The sequence below is a fragment of the Ascaphus truei genome, chromosome 2 (genome assembly GCF_040206685.1).
Source record: "Ascaphus truei isolate aAscTru1 chromosome 2, aAscTru1.hap1, whole genome shotgun sequence".
NCBI classification, from domain to species: Eukaryota; Metazoa; Chordata; class Amphibia; order Anura; family Ascaphidae; genus Ascaphus; species Ascaphus truei.
Window position 1 is genome coordinate 184,688,846 of NC_134484.1, and position 18,763 is coordinate 184,707,608.

The 18,763-nt window shown below is 45.4% G+C and overlaps 1 protein-coding gene across 1 annotated transcript in view; it reads left to right on the plus strand.

Moving 5' to 3' along the window:
* Window positions 1-4,596: 4,596 nt before the first annotated feature.
* The window catches only part of RNF182 (ring finger protein 182), a 95,563-nt gene continuing 81,396 nt past the window's right edge, over window positions 4,597-18,763 (plus strand). Inside the window, exon 1 of the mRNA XM_075585663.1 lies at window positions 4,597-4,889. The gene's annotated coding sequence lies outside the window, so the exon portion shown is untranslated. The remainder of the gene's footprint in view (window positions 4,890-18,763) is intronic.

Consider the following 18,763-nt stretch of genomic DNA (forward strand, 5'->3'; position numbering starts at 1 on the left):
GTTAGGAAGAGGTGTAGGATGGGAGGAAGAAACAAAGGGGATGTTCTGCCGTATGGATTCCACCTTTTCCTTAAAATAGTAAGCAAAGTCCTGAGCGGAGATGGAGGAAGGAGAGGCAGCTGAGGTGGTTTGAGTAGAGTATCAAAGACAGACAACAGTCGGCGTGGGTTAGACTTGTGCATGTTGATTAGTGAAGAAAAGTAGGCTTGTTTAGCTTGCGAGAGGGCAGAGTTGAAAATAGCATAAATTTGTAGTGAAGGAAGTCTGCGAGAGTGTGAGACTTCCTCCAGAGGCGTTCAGAGGAACAAGTGGAGGAACACAGCATGCGCGTGTGGGAATTTAGCCAGGGTCTAGGGTTAGAAGGGCGAGGGCGACAGAGAGAAAGCGGGGCATGTAGATCAAGAGACGAGGACAAGACAGAGTTGTAGTTCCTGACCAGGTTGTCAGGGTCTGTAGCAGAGCTGAGAGAGGAGAGGGAGGAGCTTAAAGTGGACTCAAAGTCAGGTAAGTGAATAGAGCGCAAGTTTCTGCAGAACCGGGGGGTAGATGGAGGTGGAGAAGGGGAGAAGCGAGATAGGGAGAATGAGATGAGATGATGGTCAGAGAGAGGAAAAGGGGAAATGGAGAAGTTGGAGAGAGAGAAGTTTTTAGTGAAAACCAGGTCTAAGTAGTGGCCATCCTTGTTGGTGCTGGCTGCAGTCCACTGTTGAAGGCCAAAAGAAGAGGTTAGCGAAAGAAAGCAGGAAGCCCAAGGGAGAGAGGGGTCATCAATGTGGCAATTGAAGTCCCCAAGGAGAAGAACAGGGGAATCTGAGGAGAGAAAGAAAGAGAGCCAGGATTCAAAGTGAGAGAGAAAGGCAGAAGGGGGATGAGTCGAGGTAGGTGGGCGATAGATGACCGCCACATGGACAAGGAGAGGAGAGAAGATCTGGACAGTGTGAGCCTCAAATGATTGAAAAGCAAGAGATGGAGGAATAGGAAGGGTTCGGTAACGGCAGAAGGGGGAGAGCAGGAGCCCCACGCCTCCACCCCTGCCAACAGTGCGCGGAGTGTGGGAGAAGGAAAGGCCACCATAGGAGAGGGCAGCTTCCAGAGCAGAGTCAGAATGAGTGAGCCAGGTCTCAGTTATAGCAAATAGGAGCAGAGAGTGAGAGAGAAAGAAGTCATGTACAGAGAGGAACTTGTTAGAAAGGGAGCGAGCATTCCAAAGGGAACAGCAGAAAGGGAGAGAGGAGGGAGGGTGGCAGGGGATGGGTATTATGTTGGAGGGGTTGACACCAGAAGGAGTAGAGGTGGCATTTGGCAGGCGAGGACGAGCGCATGTATGAATAAGGCAGGGACCAGGATTGGGAGAGATATCCCCAGAAGCAAGGAGGAGAAGCATGGATAGAAAGAGGATGTGTGAGGATGATTTGTAGGGGTGTTTTTTAGTGCAGGGGATATAGCTGTGTGGTGTCAGAGGACGCAGATAAGAAAGGAGTTCATGTGAACTGAGAAGTGGGGAAGGAAGGAGAGATGGAGATATATGAATAGAGTTAGAGACATACTGAGGCTGGTAAAAAGAAGTGCATAATTTGAGAAGAAGTGAAGTCACATCAAATATAAATGGTAAAGGCAGCATCACAGCAGTAATGATGCAGTCTGGTATAGATGATTTACTCCTTTCCAAGAGTTGTTCAGTAGTCCTCCCACTTATAATGTGCCACTTGGATATGTGCCACTTGGATGTGTGTGTGTGTGTGTGTGTGTGTGTGTGTGTGTGTGTGTGTGTGTGTGTGTGTGTGTGTGTGTGTGTGTGTGTGTGTGTGTGTGTGTGTGTGTGTGTGTGTGTGTGTGTGTGTGTGTGTGTGTGTGTGTGTGTGTGTGTGTGTTTTGCTGGAAATTCGATTTTTTAACTGGGGGTAAGACTAAATCCATCAATGTTAATTATCTCCCTCCTCCCCCCCTCCCCCAAAAAAACTTTCAACAAACAATTATGATTAATAAAAATAAACATCTTATCACTTATCAGCACAAAACCAAACGGCTTTAAGTTTACAAAGAGGTATAAACATTTTTCATTAGAACATTTAAGAAATAATATTACTGAACTGAAATACATTATAAAATGTATAAACAGACTTTTACATTCGGAATCATCATATTGCACCTTTTCTTTTTTACGACATGCAGTTTCTTCAGCCCACTGCCTTCCCAGAAAAATCTAAGACAACATAAACTTCTAGACTGAAAAGAGAAAAACGTTGCTCAACCAAGTTCATAAAAAGTATGTTTCGTAGATGCCTGCCTGGTTCACCCACCCAGTCACCCACCCACCCGGTCACTCAGTCACCCACAAACTCAGTCACCCACTCAGTCACTCAGTCACCCACAAACTCAGTCACCCACTCAGTCACCCAGTCACCCACCCAGTCATCCAGTCACCCACCCATCCAGTCACCCACCCACCCAGTCACCCAGTCACTCAGTCACCCACCAACTCAGTCACCAACCCAGTTACTCAGTCACCCACCCACTCACCCAGTCACCCACCCATCCAGTCACCCACCCAGTCACCCACCCACCCAGTCACTCAGTCACCCACCCAGTCACTCAGTCACCCACCCACCCAGGTGGTCAGCCAATCACCCACCCAGGCAGTCAGTCACCCACCCAGGGAGTCAGTCACCCACTCAGGCAGTCAGTCAGTCACCCACCCACCCAGACAGTCAAGCAGTCAGTCACCCACCCAGTCAGTCAGTCAGTCAGTCAGTCAGTCATATGTAGTCAGTCAGTTACCCACCCAGGCAGTCAGTCACACACCCAGACAGTCAGTTAGTCACCCAGTCAGTCAGTCACCCAGTCAGTCAGTCACCCACCCACCCACTCAGTCACCCACTCAGTCACCCACTCACTCAGTCACCCAGTCACCCATCCACCCAGTCATTCAGTCACCCACCCACCAACACACCCAGTCACTCGGTCACCCACCCAGTCACTCAGTCACCCGCCCATCCAGTCATCCACCTAACCACCCAGTCACCCACCCACCCAGTCACTCAGTCATCCACCCAGTTATTCAGTCAAGGCAGTCAGTTACCCACCCAGGCAGCCAGTCACCCACCCAATCAGTCAGTCACCCACAAACTGAGTCACCCACCCAGTCACTCAGTCACCCACCCACCCAGTCACCCACCCAGTCACCCACCCAGTCACCCACCCAGTCACTCACCCACCCAGTCACTCAGTCACCCATCCAGTCACCCACCCATCCAGTCACCCATCCAGTCACCCACCCACTCAGTCACCCAGGCAGTCAGTCAGTCACCCAGGCAGTCAGTCACCCACCCAGGCAGGCAGTCACCCACCCACCCAGGCTGTCAGTCACCCACCCAGACAGTCAGTCACCCAACCAGGCAGTCAGTCACCCACCCACCCAGGCAGTCTGTCACCCACCCACCCACGCAGTCAGTCACCCACACAGGCAGTCAGTCACCCAGTCAGTCACCCACCCACCCAGGCAGTCAGTCAAGGGGCAGTCAGTCACCCACCCAGACAGTCAGTCACCCATCCAGACAGTCAGTCAAGGCAGTCAGTCAGGCAGTCAGTAACCCACCCAGGCAGTCAGTCACCCAGGCAGGCAGTCATCTGTCTTTTGTTGAAAATATAAAAAATTAACAGATTGCATTGTAATGTTTTTTTCCATGTTATAATAAGAAGAAAACAGTTAAGTAAAAGTTGCGCGCTAAAAAATATTTTTCCGTGGTAGGTGCACTATGGGTTTGGGGAGGGGGGGGGGCTGCTGCTTTCATTTGTCCTGGGCCCCATGATTTCTGTTGGCGGCCCTGAATACAGTATATTCCCCAAATTCCCTTCATAATTGCTCCCTTGCCATTGCATTGGTCAACATTATTTTTGCACTTTCAGTGCCAGGGGGGTTTACAAAGTATTGTAGTATCATACTCGGTAAGATTCTGAGCAGAGATGAAAAATGCTATAAAAAAATAAAAAAAACAACAAAAAAAACCACATTACTTTCAATCTGTTCTAAAATGGAATATTATAGATTTCAAATACCTGCCTCATTGTAATGAAAGTCCAATTCTGTTGCATATGGAGTGCAGAGCTCTTTTAACATCACATTTTTTTATTTTATTTTAATCTCTTTATTTGTATTTTCACAAAAATATCAATTTTAACAGATAACAGATACATTATCATTTATTGTTATCTCTTAACACGTATTAATTATACTGTATTGTACATTTGGAGCTAACAAATTATAATATAATTATAATATAATTATATATAAACAACTTTTTTTAAAGACGTGCTATTTAAAAAAAAATAACATATAGATAATGTTTAATATAAATCCCTTTTTCTTCAACAACAAAAAAAAAGAAAAAAGGAAGTGAAGCATGAGTTTGTAACAAATAATAGTGGGTGCTCTCTTTCCCCATCTCCCACTACCCCCACCCACCACTGCTGAAATGTCACCTACCTAATGTAAACTGCAAAATACATTTATTGGGCAGAATCACATGCCCATCACGAGACCTATTTCAAGCAGCAGCATGAGTAACATCCCTGCACAGCAGCTGTAGTGAGCAGAGCTGAAAACCTTGTGTTGTATCCAAGATGCCAGCTCCTCCTGCATCCTCTCCTCCATACTCAGTGGGAATTCTTGAATGAACTCAGGAGGGGGCAAAGCTACTGTACCAACCAGAGCTGCAGAATGAGTGAGTCTTCAGGCGGCCTGTTGCTATAGTGACTTCCATGAGCAGCCCAGCCTGTTGGGTAGTAGTAACAAAGCTTCACTTCTCAGATACTGTTATCTGCTGATGGGGAAAACACAGGGAGAGGAGGAGCAGACGCAGCAGTGCACCATTATCCAGCCATAGCCCCAGGTAAAAGAAAGCAATGTTCTCCTATTTTAAATACGCCTATATGTATATCAGAAAGAGGGTTGGTAGTGCCACATTGCCTCTGCTGTGGACAAAATGTGCTTCCCTAGCACTTCCATTGCAGGCACTGTATTACTGCACCGATGATCTGTAAATGAAGTGCCTAGGGAAGGCAGGTGATTAAACAGATCAGCAGAAACATGGAAACAAAACAGACCATACTCGAGTTATGGGTGTACTGTAGGTGTGTCTTTTTTTTCCATAGGATTTCACGTTTGACCAATTGTTTTGTATTTTTAGTTATTAAGCCATTTCATAGTGGAAAAGAAACAAGGACAAAAATAAGCATAAGCAGACTTTGAGCAGGAATAGTTAATATCGAACACAGCAATGATGCTGGCAGTCGTAATTATTGAATACAATGAATGTGATTTTTTGTAGTTGCATATTTTGCATGGGACATAGGAAGATGGGTTGGAATTAAGATTCTATACAGTGTTAACAACATCACCTTAGAACAAAGGAAGGGCTGTCTGATCTGTGCTACCCAAATCCGAGGCAGATTATTGCAGTCATTACCTTGAAAACAAGGAAAGGTTAATATAATGTGTAATGGAAGGTGGATTTTACTCTTTGGTTGTAACAAAGCTGGCAAGAAGTCACATTACCCATTTCTAGTGGCTATTCTTTGATTGCAACTGCCCATCTGTCATTTCAACAGGATTTTATATGTGATAGGAAATATATTACATTCTGTTTTGCTTCCTGCTGAGGTACTGGGAGTACAGCACCTGGAGGCACCAGTTGGACATGTAGGGCACATTCAACAGTGTAGCTGGATGACAGACATTACAAAATAAATGTATTTTTACATTCTGAATTATATTGAAAATGTAGCAAACAGGGGTAGGTATTGTTCTCATTTAATGATGAATATTAGCAACACAGCACTTCTATAGCCTGTTCAAGTTATAATCATTTTGCATAATTGAACAAGTTCACAGTTAGATGTGCACAGTATAAACTGGAACAATACTGTAACTGTAGCAATGCAATCATTTTATGGTCAATAACATCTGATCTGCTCTCGGTAACAATTTGAGATTGGAATTTTAAAAAAAAAATAGAATTGATCGAAACCAGATAAGTCATTTTAAGTGGACACAACACAGAAGGATCATTTTTTTTCTGGATAATAGAATGTGATTGACATTTTGTGGGATTCTACAAGACATTGGAGGAGCAAAGTGTATACAGCATGGCAATGGTTAATCTTTTGTTATGAGATGGGGTAGGTTTGGTTGGTCTTGTTTGCATGAGTATGCTTTACAGATTTTATTACTTTGTGCTAACAAAAAAAGGAGATAGGCAACTGGCACTTAAAATATTTTGCTCAAAGGGTTTCTTTATTGGTTACATGATCATTCAAGAAAGAAAGATTATGTAGCCAATAAAGAAACCTTTTGAGAAAGATATTTTTGAGTAGCCGCTGCCTTCTTATTTGGTGCTACATGTATACTTGGGATCAACTGCAGGAAAATATCCCGGACATCACTTGGTACATCACACAATTGTGTTCAAATACATTGAGTAGATGAGAGTACATGCGCAACCCCAAACAATTCATTGTACATTATTACCTTGGAGTAGCATGCATAATGTATTACATTGTATTTCTTTGCAAGATGATGTGTACCAGGTGGTAAATTAGAAGCATAAAAGGAGGGGGGAGGGAGAGATGGGAGAAAGTGAGATTACCCAGCAGCTGGTGTAGCTCACACTGCTAGAGCTGCTGCCCAGAATAGCAGAGGTTGTGGGTTCTAATCTTGTTGGGCCTGACATTAGTTCCCCATTCCTCACAATTTACCTTAGACTTGTCAATGTGGTTATTATAGAAATCCTTTAAGCTATTGTGTGATGTGAGTCATTTACATATTCTTTGCATATCTCGTATCTAAGGTGTGCTCCTTTTTGAGCGCTATTATTTGGAGGGAGGTTTGAGAGGATATATAGAACTTGAGATTCTATTAAAATAGGTCTCTCTCGGATTTAAGATAAAATCCAATGTATGATTCATTAAAATTCAGGCAGAACAAATCTGATGGCGGATTCAGATGTATCCAGCTGGATTTTTTTAGTGTCCAATCTGCCTTTGGATTTCCGTGTGCGGATCAAATTTTGGTAAAACCAGATGAAAAATCCGCGGATCGGATTGTGACAGTTTGGCCCATATCTGCATATAAGGTCCGTCATTATTCCAGTCAATCATACTGAATGTTTCATACTTCAACAAGCATCAACAGACAAGATCCTATATGTCCTTAAGCAGGGGTGCCCAACTCCTGTCCTCAAGGGCCGCCAACAGGCCAGGTTTTCAGGATATCCCTACTTCAGCACAGCTGGCTCAATTAGTGGCTCAGTCAGAATGACTGGGGTTGGGCATCCCTGTCCTAAAGTCTTATGCGTAGGGATCACATTGAATATTTTTACATAAGAAACGATTAAAGAAGAAAACCATGTGAAATCTTATATGTTTAAAAAAACATCAGTTCTGCAGTATTAGATAATAGTGACTGTTTCTTTATTTTATTTATTCAAATTTTAATGCCATCTTAATTAGTTTTAAATCATCCTTTGCAGTGGCGTAGCTAGAAATGCGTGGGCCCCCGGGCAAATAAAATTTCCCGGCCCCATTAATACTAACTGTAATTTTTTTATCCCTCCTCATCATCATTTCTCACCCCTCCTCCTCACCATCACCCGCTCTCTCCCCCTCATTATTTCTCCCACTCCTCCTCACCAGCTCTTTCTTTCCCTCCTCCTCACCATCACCATCTCTCTCCCCCTCATCATTTCTCCCCCTCCTCCTCATCAGCTCTCTCTTCCCCTCCTCCTACTCACCAGCTCTCTCTCCCCTCATTATTTCTTCCCCTCCTCCTCACCAGTTCACTCTCCCCTCATCATTTCTCCCCCTCCTCCTCATCCGCTCTCTCTCATCCTCCCCCACACCATCACCAGCACTCTCCCTCCCCCCTCATCATGTCTCCCCTGCTCCTCACCATCAACAGCTCTCTCTCTCCCACACCAGCTTTTCCTCTCCCCCTCAGCTCTCTCCCTCCCTCTCCTCCCCCCCCCATCCCCCGCAGCTCCCTCTCTCTCCCCCCTCAGCTCTCTCTCCGTTCTCTCGCTCCTCCTCAGCTCTCTCTCCCCCCTCAGCTCTCTCCCTCTCCCCCCGCCCGCAGATCCCTCTCTCTCCCCCCTCAGCTCTCTCTCCGTTCTCTCGCTCCTCCTCAGCTCTCTCTCCCCCTCAGCTCTCTCTCTCTCTCTACCCCTTCTGCTCTCTCCCCCCTCAGCTCTCTTTCCCATGCCTACCTTTGGCAGGGCGATGATGGTACGCGGCGGCGGGGAGATGATGGGGCGTTGATCAGAAGAGCAGCCGGCAGAGGAGGTACGAGTTGTACTGAGGCAAGTAGGACAGCACGAGGTGAGGAGCGCACTGTGGCAGCAGACACCGGAAGTAAAAAAGACTTCCGGGTCAGACCGCCAGGGCGCGCTCCTCCCCGGCTATCCTTCTTGCCTCAGTACAACTCGTACCTCCTCTGCTGGCTGCTCTTCTGATCAACGCTGGGGGACTGCCGCCACTCCCATCATCTCCCCGCCGCGTACCATCATCTCCCCACCCCGTACCATTATCTCCTCGTGCCTGCCTCTGCCCAGAGCCGTCTTAACAGCATTATAGGCCCCCGGGCAAAGCAGTGCACTGGGCCCTGCCAACTCTCCGCTACAAGTCGTAATTTTTCTCCTTCTACCGAGTTAGCGGGAGATTTGAATGTTGAGGCGGGTGATCGGAAAATGAGTGTTAAATTCTGGTCTGTGCATAGATTAGCACGGGGCCCCTATGCTCGTGGGGCCCCCGGGCAACTGCCCAGTGTGCCCATGCGTTAAGGCGGCACTGCCTCTGCCGACAGGCGGGAAGTGCGGGCCCCCAATGAGCGCATTCCCCTGGGCTTTACCCGGGCTGCCCAGGCTATAGCTACGCCCCTGATCCTTTTGATTTGTATAGCAGGTTTTAGCCCACCTCACCAAGCAGTGAAGATATTTGCAACACTTTCCTGTTTGTGATAATTTGTTGCCAATGTTCCCAGCAGTTTGAGCTGCTAACTGTAACAATAGATAATGTTACATTAGTAATAAAAGGCTACATTGTAGCTGCTGAGTTAGACTGACTGAAGGATTGATTGAAACTGAAAGGTGGCGCACAATCAGAATTTTTACAGATTTATAACAGGAGCACAAACGATTGCCAGCTTAGGTAAGACTGTAGACTTGTGCAATGTCACACGCTTTACATATACAAATAAGAAAACATTTAGAAGAAATGGGAGAAAGTAGATGAAGAAACTAGAGAAAAATTTGAATTGAAAACCATCCATATAAAAACTAAAAACAAAACAAAGAATAGTGCGCTTGGATAAAATCAAGAATGAAAAAATCAAGGAACATATCAATGAATAAAAACAGGAAACAAAAATATACTTAAATGAATCAAAAATGAATACAAGTGAGAAAAAAGGTCAAATGTAAAAATGAGAAGGTCCCCTGTTTGAAAGAAACAGATATATTCCATTAAATTTCAAATATTAGTATTCATATTGTCATGCAGATAGTTTGGTTAGTTGATAGCAAGTTACATCGAAACAAAAACAAAAGAGCGCAAAAGCAAGGCATCAAAATCTTTATAGAACACTTAAAAACTTAATGGTGAGGTAGGTAACTCCCTGACGAAGCCACAACCAGGGGTAAAATGCATAGGGAGGATCAAACTTGTACTTTGGGACTCTTTTGCATTTGTGCTTTTTGACCCATAGCTAAACGGCAGACTTCAACAGTCTGGGTGCTCCTGTTTTGCAATTTTCGCATACTCGATCACAGTACGGAAAGTGACTTCCTGTTTTGACACATCACTTCCTGGAGACTATGACCAAAGAGGACACCAGTTGCTTGACGACGCCAAGGTAGCGGACGTTCCCTGGGATGGAACCAGGTGCTGCCCGCTCTGTCTCCGGTTTTCAACATGCTCCAGGAGGTCCGGACACTCGGGGGAAACGTGACGCAGGGGACCAACTAATGAGTCTGTGAGATCTATTATTTTCCCCAAGTGATTACATTATTTTACTGTAAGTGTGAGTAACCTATCTCACTATTACGTTTTTAAGTGCTCTATAAAGATGTTGATGCCTTGCTTTTGCGCTCTTTTGTTTTTGTTTCGAGGTACATACAGATAAGAGGATTGGTGATCCAATGGATTGGAGCAGCATACAGAGGCCAATCTTGATTTAGAACTTTATTCTTAACTATTTACTCAGACACTCAGCGACATATTGTGCATTTTATATTGTTTTTATCAGAAGCTTGTTCACTTGTTTACTTATATATCCTATACGTAATCCACCACAGCAGCCCATCAGAATTTAACTATTAGCAGCTTTTTTCTAAGATCATATAGAGGGACTATTTCTATGTAGTGCACTGTTTATGTTTTTGTGTTACAGTTACAGTAGTTGTTAAATACAAAAAAGACACAGCGCACAACGCTCATAGTGCAATTACAAAATTATATTGACATGAACAAATTATTAGGTGAGTATTGTGCGTACATCAGTGCAGTTAAAACAAGCAGTTTCGGGATATGTTACCCAACGCCTCAAATGACTGGAACAGATGTCCTCACAGGGGTAGAATCGCTGATGGCTCTGTGGCAGGATTTCAGTAGGGCAGACGGAAAGCCTCTGTGCGTCCTTGCTCCCCAGAGCATGAGTCGAACGGGAGCTGCTGGCCCATGCAGTGTTTGTTCAGAGAATGGCTGAACACCAGCTGGGTACTCTCACTCCTCTCCGTGTGCAACACTTCCTGGTGGATGACGTCACCGCGGGGAGTCGCCGATTTTGGCGCCGTTCAGTCTGTCAGCTCGCGCAGTAGAGTACTGGTTGGAAGGTAGAGCTATTGGCAAGAATGTCCTACGCGTTTCGAAAACAGCAATTTTCTTCATCAGTCCCTGATGAAGAAAACTGCTGTTTTCGAAACGCGTAGGACATTCTTGCCAATAGCTCTACCTTCCAACCAGTACTCTACTGCGCGAGCTGACAGACTGAACGGCGCCGAAATCGGTGACTCCCCGCGGTGACGTCATCCACCAGGAAGTGTTGCACACGGAGGGGAGTGAGAGTACCCAGCTGGTGTTCAGCCATTCTCTGAACAAACACTGCATGGGCCAGCAGCTCCCGTTCGACTCATGCTCTGGGGAGCAAGGACGCACAGAGGCTTTCCGTCTGCCCTACTGAAATCCTGCCACAGAGCCATCAGCGATTCTACCCCTGTGAGGACATCTGTTCCAGTCATTTGAGGCGTTGGGTAACATATCCCGAAACTGCTTGTTTTAACTGCACTGATGTACGCACAATACTCACCTAATAATTTGTTCATGTCAATATAATTTTGTAATTGCACTATGAGCGTTGTGCGCTGTGTCTTTTTTGTATTTATCTGTTAGCTCCAGGGGGTTCCTGAGCCCCCCCTTCCATCACAGCTGCAGACACTCTGTTCAAGGTCACGTAATTAATTATTTAATTACTTTATCACTATTTATCACGTTTTATTTACTAGCTGCGCACTTTAACCTCTTGTTTACAGTAGTTGTTAGTCTTTAGTTTTAATATGGATCTCCTTCTGCTGCTTAACTTTAAATGCTCCATGTCACGGTAGACAAGGTCTTTTAACACATTTATATTTTAGGGATCAGTCAATAGGCAAAACAAGGATTTGGGATATTTGGGCTCAAAATCCAGGAGTGTGGAGGACACTGGGTTGTCCCGGTGTAATTCACCCCGCGTACCGAAAAATCATGCCTGCTCACCGGGGAGAATTAAAGGACTACCGGTAACTTCGGCCCCTGAACTCCTGCAAATAAAATAATTCTATTTCTACCCAAATATCCCCCCCCCCCCCCCTAAAACTGACACACAAGAAATCTCACAGTTCTAGGTCCAAGGGAACATGAAAACAGAAAAAAGCAGGGTTCACTTTATTTTCAACATATATTATCCCTGGTCCCTGGCTTATGGTGCTTATGGAGCTACCAGGGACCCTACGGTTTCAGGGGGAACCAGAGGGTTTAACATTTATAAGATAGCCTGGTTTTCCCCATCCCGTCACATTCCACAAAGAACCTTCTTTATATAGAGTACTCTAAAAAGAAAGAAGCACAAAGACAAGAGAGACCATATATAGTATAGTATATTGTTTATACAGAGAGTATCTATACGCACATACACTCACAAGATGTTCTATTGTACTCTGCTCATCACCCTTTCAGGGTCTCTTGCTGTACTTGTGGGGCGGTCTGGGACATTTGGTCATGACCAAATGACCACCGGCGCTTTGCTGTAACTCCCCCCCGCCTCCAGAACCTGCCTTCGCTGACCACTTCACCACTAAGGTAAGTGCTTAAACCCTCAACCCTAACCCTTACCCTAAAACACCCTACCCTAAAACCCTACCCTAACCACTAAAACCCCTTAAATGAACCCCCTAACCACAAAAACCCCTTAAATTACCCCCCTGCCCTAAGCATTAAAACCCACAACCTTAAGCCCTTACCCTAAAACCGTCTGCCCTAAACCCTTACCCTAAAAAACCCTACCGCTAAAAAGAACCCCCTTCCCGAACCACTAAAACCCTTAAATTAACCCCATACCCTAATCACTAAAACCCTTAAATTAACCCCCCTACTCTAAACAGTAATAAAACTGATAGGTGCAGGATCCATCTGCGGCCAAATGCCAGCGGTAATTTGGTCGAGGCAAAACGTCCGTAAGCAAATGTCCCATTACGCTTGTGGAGTCCCTTTGGGTATCGCTTGTGGAGTCCCTTTGGGTATCGCTTGTGGAGTCCCTTTGGGTATCGCTTGTGGAGTCCCTTTGAGTATCGCTTGTGGAGTCCCTTTGGGTATCGCTTGTGGAGTCCCTTTGGGTATCGCTTGTGGAGTCCCTTTGGGTATCGCTTGTGGTGTCCCTTTGAGTATCGCTTGTGGAGTCCCTTTGAGTATCGCTTGTGGAGTCCCTTTGGGTATCGCTTGTGGAGTCCCTTTGAGTATCGCTTGTGGAGTCCCTTTGAGTATCGCTTGTGGAGTCCCTTTGGGTATCGCTTGTGGAGTCCCTTTGGGTATCGCTTGTGGAGTCCCTTTGAGTATCGCTTGTGGAGTCCCTTTGGGTATCGCTTGTGGAGTCCCTTTGGGTATCCCTTGTGGAGTCCCTTTGGGTATCGCTTGTGGAGTCCCTTTGGGTATCGCTTGTGGAGTCCCTTTGGGTATCGCTTGTGGAGTCCCTTTGGGTATCGCTTGTGGAGTCCCTTTGGGTATCGCTTGTGGAGTCCCTTTGGGTATCGCTTGTGGAGTCCCTTTGGGTATCGCTTGTGGAGTCCCTTTGGGTATCGCTTGTGGAGTCCCTTTGGGTATCGCTTGTGGAGTCCCTTTGGGTATAATTTGAAGCTCCGTGAATCTGGTGCTGTTGCCACCTGGAGAAGCCGTCAAAGCCCTTTTCCAGGCCTGACTGGCATCCTCACTGCTGCCTATGCCTCTCTCAGACCTCCCACGCTCAACAGCGCGTACCTCCTTCGTCAGGGATATGGAACGTGCATAGTCCTCTCTTTTACAGGGTTCATTAACCGTTTAGTTGCCAATTCCTTAGCATACTTAAAAACAACTTTACCCAAAATTAAAAATATATATATAGTTATTCCTATGCAATTTATATTATAATATATATATATATATATATATATATATATATATATATATATATATATATGTATATATATATATATATATATATATATATATATATATATATATATATATATATATATAGTATTATTTATTATTATTATTATTATTATTATTAAATGCAAGTTATTTATATGCAAACTGAGTAAAACATTTTTTTTAGAGATATAACGTAAAGTTTATTTATTTTGTATATGCGGGGGCAGAATAAAGAATGGTTGGGGGAAAGGGAGGGTTAAGGTAAAAGGGAATATAGCGATTACAGTGATACAGTCAGTGGGTAAGATACATACTGTACATACTGTAATGAGAGGAAAAACAAACATTGTCTCTGGAGAATCTCGCAAATTGATCAACAAAAAGGCAGAATTTCTCACTGTCTACACACTAACTGGGGAAGTTACTGGTATTACTTCCTGGTTTTTAAATGGTTCACCGATTTTTAGACGTTTGTGTGTTTCTCTTCTAATAAACTTGTAAGTTTCTCCGTAATCATTGTATCATTTCTCTTATTTTTTACTACGTTTATGGATGGTGATTTCTCTTTTTTCCAGTGGCTTGCAACCGCAGATTTAGCTGCTGAGAGAATATGTTTAAGCAGGGTGCCTAAGTTTGAGTAACTGATTTTTAAGCAAATGCTACTGGAGAGCAACACAGTAGCAAACAGTTTATAAATTGCAAAACAAATGATGTAGTTTATCGTCTTGAATGCCCTCGTGGACTTCAATATGATATCAGAACAAAAATGCCATTAAGACAACACATTTGAGAACGTTTTTTAAATGATACGGAAAAGTGCCTTGAGACGCACAGGGGGCTATGCACCAAGCAGTGAGATTTTGCGTTCGGGTATGACATTTTGACTCATCCGTTATAAAATTAAGCCAAACGCGGATTCACTAAGAATTGAAGCCCATTTTGGTACATACGATCAAAAACATGCTCGACCGCGCGACCCGTTTTTTTTCCCCCCTGCTATTGGGCTGTGAATTCTACAACACGAGAGCTGATAGAAATCTCACCGTGAGATATTTTATCTATTTTTGTATTTTTACATATTTAGACACATTAGAAGAGTTTACTAATAAAATGTTATTATTTGGGGATTTTACCCCTCCTAGATATATTCATTACGGTGTATCCTACTATTTCTATCATAGGATGAGTGCAATCTTGTTGGGTTTCTTTTTGTGATCATCTCTTGATCATCTGGCTACATAGAAAAAAAAGCAGCCTGTAAGAGCTGCATGGAGACGCTGTGTCTCCATGCACGGCTCTTACAGGCGATCGTACAGTATAAATATACATTTTAATAATAGTGTACATGTGCAGGGGGTCTCCTGAGCTGAACCACATTGGTTTGATGAGATACAGTCCCCGTTATGGGGTGCCATATCCCCCTGCAGGATTTAAATCCCCCGATCACGTAAAAGCACAGGGGATACCGGCACCCCATAACGGGGACTGTATCTCATGAAGTAGGGGGGTCCCGAGGCTGAAACCAATGCGGTTCAGCTCAGGAGACCCCCTGCTCATGCACACTAGTATCAAAACACACATAAAAATAATTTACTACCGTAGCGGATAGCCGCTATGGTAATGAAGCTGCTTTAATTTAATTTTTATTAATAGTGTGCAGGAGCAGGGGGTCTCCTGAGCTGAACCGCATTTATTTCAGCCTCGGGGACCCCATGCTTCCCGAGTTACAGGCCTAGATAAGGGGTGCCGGTATCTCCTTCCTTATTTAAATGTCCTGCGTCATGTGACGCGGACGCTTTAAAAATGGCGGCGACACTGGCACCCGATGCCCCATACCAGGGCCTGTAACTCGGGAAACAGGGGGTCCCTGAGCCAGAAATCAAAGCGGTTCAGCTCAGGAGACCCCCTGCTCCCGCACACTATTAAAAAAAAATACATTAAATCAGCTTCATTACCTTAGCGGATATCCGCTAAGGCAATGAAGGGGTTAAGGCAAAATAGCAGCTTTATTGGGGGCACTTGCCTCCAATAAACAATGCAATATGTACTACCCAACCACCCCTGTGCCCCCAACAACCCCTATACCCCCCTAACATACATTAAAAAAATATTTAAGCAAAGAAATAATAATATAAGCCAGCGGGGTCCCTTGGGTGGTCTCCGCGAGTGTCTGTGGGCCCTCGGGTGGTCCCAGAGGGGTGTCTGGGGGTCCCCGCTGGCCTTTGGTACCAATCCTGTCCCCCCCCCCCAAAAAGCAACCAATAATAAATATAAATACACCACCCTCCCCCCATAACACATACAGTACAGTAATGGGCAAAATTATTATTATCTAGATATGGATAATAGTGCATTTGCCCATTTAAAATACAACATTAAGCAGCAGAAATAAAGTAAATAAAACTTGCACTCATCCCTGCGGTACCAATCCTGTCCCCCCCCTCCCCTCAAAAAGAACAACCAATACTTTGAAATAAATACAGAATAAATGTGTTTAATTGTTAATTCTGTCGTTATTCTGGAAGCCAGAGGGTCACGTGTAGTATGACTTAGCTCAGATAGTGTCAACTCGCCCTCTTTTCCAAGCACGACAAGGTCTGTTTCTTTTCTTACTTTATTTTGGGGAAAGCAGGTAAATACAGTTGCTTGTGTAGAGGTGTAGGTATCTCTGTGTGTGCTTAGTAGTAAAGGGAGGTGAAAAGATAATCCTGCAGCACCATTACAGGGGTTACAGCGAGGTACTCACGAGTCCAGAGCAATGGTGGAAAAGGAAAAAGCAATGTATGCTGGGTAGTAAGATAGTCTGGGGACAGACCATCTGTGGGCAGAGCAGGGGGGGAGAAAGCAGACTAGCCCATTAGAGAGAAAGGCTGAGGCTGCCATGGCAACTCACAGGAGTGTCTGGTGGAGCTACAACATATAGCAATAATGTTGCATCTTTAATGCAGCAAGCTGTTGGGAGAGGGGAAATGGCACTGTATTTATCACACAAGCACTGAGTTTGTGTACAGAACCAAACACATACAGCTGGCACTAATAAGCTGACAAGCAGGGCTGCGAGGAAAAAAGGGGGGGGGTGAAACAGAAGTGTAGACAGGGGTATACCTGTTCCATGACACTCCCCGTCTGGTATCTGTAGATACCACTTTATAACATGCTATGTGGAACATATGTGCAATGCAAACATAACATAACAATGCAAAGGTCCATATTCCCATAGCAAGGTGATACCGGCCGGTACCACTGGCGTTAAAGTTCTTTGGCCAACCTTCCAGTAAGGGAAGCCGGGTGGATGCACAGCTCTTGGTTAGCTTGATGCAACACAGGGTCTTTTGTAAGAGTCTCTGGCTCTGTTTCCTTTTAGCCTTGTGAGAAAATAGTCCTTTTGTCTCTGCAGTTTTATCCACAGAGCACATCCCCTTGTAAGTGCGCCAGTCGTGGTAGCTTGTCACCTGGCGTTCGGCAGAAGGAGATGGCGTTTGGTTCCTTGCGGAAGTGGAACAACACTTCTGGAAGACTGGTTGTTGAATCTAGTCCAGTAAAGAGGGCATCTCTCAGAAAGACTCCCTGAAGCTTAGTGCTGGGGTTGAACATTACCCGGATTTGATCGGGTTCCTGAGGGTGGTAGGCCCCAGGTGATTGGAGGTACCGACATTCTTCACCTTCCTCCATTAGAGGTGCTGGCTTTGCGTGGCCGGTAAGGAATATCTTTTGGATGAAGGCCACAAGGTTGTTTTTGGTCTCTGGTTCCCTTTGTAGGTCGCAGAGGTGCGAAGTGAGCCTAGAGATGGCACGTTCTCCATTGTTTGGGAAGCGCCTTCTTGGTGAATGGAATGGTAGCGGAGTCACCCAACCGCTTAGTCCGTCTTTAGAGAGCTCCTTGACTGTTAACTTCGGGAATCCTCTATCTTCCCTTGATGATGTTTGCTTGTCATCGTCCCTTGTTGTCTAGAACGCTGTGCACCGTAGGTCATTGGTGCATTCCTCTTGCACGAGAACATCTCCCCGTAATTTGGTTAAGCACTTTTGTGTCTCTTTGTTGACTACCATCAGGAGGTTATTGTCTCCCCGGACGTAACGAAGAACAGTCTCTTTTGCCCTAGTAAAAACCCTTTATGAAATGTTTCTGTGGCTGTCTCTTTTTGGATGTGTGAGAGGACAGTCCTTTTGACACTGTGGCTTCACCTGTGGGGCGCAATCTTTTGCGGCTATGCCAGCCGTGGCAGCTGGTTGCTTTGTCGCTTGATACTCTGTGGAGAGGAACAACTGTACATCTTAGTCGTGTCACTGCTCGCGAGAGGACTGTTTGATCGCTCGTTGCCTTTTGGACGATCCCTTTGTCGGTCACCTTTGGGAGGTTACGTTCTTCCTTCGGTGGAATCGACTCGTCATCCTTAGCTGTCTGGACTGCTGAGCATCCTAAGCCATTGTCGCATCCCATCGGCGTGAGGATGTCTTTGTTGGTCTCAGGGGTATGACCTTGTCTTTTCTCTTCACTTGGCCCTTCGGTCACTTGGAGATGGCCAAGACATGGTTCAGAGAGACTTGTGTGTCCACATTCTGTCACCACCGTTCTGCGGGCATCAACGTAGTCTTGCCCGTGCTCTTTGTTGGTGCACGAGTTGCCCACTATCACCCATCCTAGGTCAAGTCTTTGGGCGTATGGCGCGTTGTGGGGTCCGTTATGCTGTTTACGGACTTTATGTACCCTCATGATGTCCCTACCGAGCAGCAGCAGGATCTTGGCGCCTTGTTCTATCGGCCGGATGTAGTTAGCTATTCCTTTGAGGTGGGGGTAATGGAGTGCCACGTCTGGTGTGGGAATCTCGGCCCTGTTTGTGGCCATGTGGTTGCACTCGATGAGTGTGGGAAGGGGCATGTTCACTTTGCCGTCTGAGCATATGGTGTAGCCATTCGCTCTTCTCCCTGTGGTCTCCATTCGCCCTGCGCACGTTCTGAGAGTGTAAGGAGAAGCACTGTCTTGTATGTTAAACATGTCGAAGAACTCTGACCTGACCAGCGATCGGTTGCTCTGGTCGTCGAGGATTGCGTACATCCG